The 1,056-nt window shown below is 62.2% G+C and overlaps 1 protein-coding gene across 1 annotated transcript in view; it reads right to left on the bottom strand.

Annotated features, from left to right (window-relative positions):
- LOC104127481 (myotubularin-related protein 5-like) overlaps positions 1-1,056 on the bottom strand; it is a gene marked incomplete at its 3' end in the record, with an annotated part of 66,798 nt that overhangs the window by 21,627 nt on the left and 44,115 nt on the right.

Raw genomic sequence — 1,056 nt, 5'->3', positions numbered from 1 at the left:
ACCGCTCAGCCGAGGAGCCGGAGCAGCTCCCTGCCAGGGGAAGGAGCCGAGAGCGCAGGGTTTGGTGCTGGAGCCACGGGCACTGCACCAGCACGCGGACTGCCGAGTCCCGCAGCCCTAAACCCGCTGAGAGGCACGGGAGTCGCTGTGACCAAAGCAGCAAAAGAAGTGAACGTCAGGCTGTTTGGTACCGCGCGCCCTCGCTGCACCGGAGGGTTTTATGAAGCTGAAGTTCAGGATGCTTCATCCATTCTACAGCAGTTTCACGAAAGAGCATTTTCTCCCCTTTCCTGCATGTTTATGATTTTATGGAACCACGGAATCTTTGTCGGGAATCTTTATCAGCGTTGTTGGCTTCAGCGACCTCGGGCGCACAGCGGGGAAGGCACGGCTGCGGCAGGGCTGCGCAGCGCGGCCACGCCAAGCTGCAGTGCTCGACTCCCCCTGCTCCCGCTCCCCGCCCGTGGCCTTCTCCCGCCTTGGGTCTCCTCCGTGGGCGCCCAAATGCTTCAAGCTCGTCCCTGCCCCGCCAGCCCTTCCGGGGGAGGCAGCCCCAGCCTCCTTCCTCCCCCCAGATCTTTAGGAAGTGCCCAGCCCCAGGCCAGGATGCGAGGGACGCGTTCCGCGAGCCTCGAAGGGTGCTTGGCACCAGGCACAGGGGACGCCAGCTGCGCTGCGTCCGACCGCAGGCGGGCATACGGAGGGAAGCGCTACCCGACCCCGGAGACCTTGGGGCGGTCAAGGACAAACAAGGGATGCAGGTGGACCCGGGAGTGACGCAGGGGAGGCCGCTTGCTGGAAACACGGCGCTGTCTTCCAGAGACGGCTGTATTTGTGCAAGCCTCGTCCCAGCCTCCGCCCAATCATAGAATCATGGAATCGCTTTGGTTGGAAAAGCCCTTTAAGATCATCAAGTCCAACCTTTAACCTAACCCTGCCATCCCACCCCCAAACCCTGGCCCTCAGCATCTCATCCATCCTTCTTTTAAATCCCCCCAGGGGTGGGGACTCGACCACCTCCCTGGGCAGCCCATTCCAGCGCCTAATAGCCCTTTC

Source organism: Egretta garzetta, unplaced genomic scaffold (genome assembly GCF_000687185.1).
Source record: "Egretta garzetta isolate BGI_Z169 unplaced genomic scaffold, ASM68718v1 scaffold986, whole genome shotgun sequence".
NCBI lineage: Eukaryota > Metazoa > Chordata > Aves > Pelecaniformes > Ardeidae > Egretta > Egretta garzetta.
The sequence above is the reverse complement of the archived record's forward strand: the minus strand, read 5'-3'. Positions and strand labels throughout refer to the sequence as shown.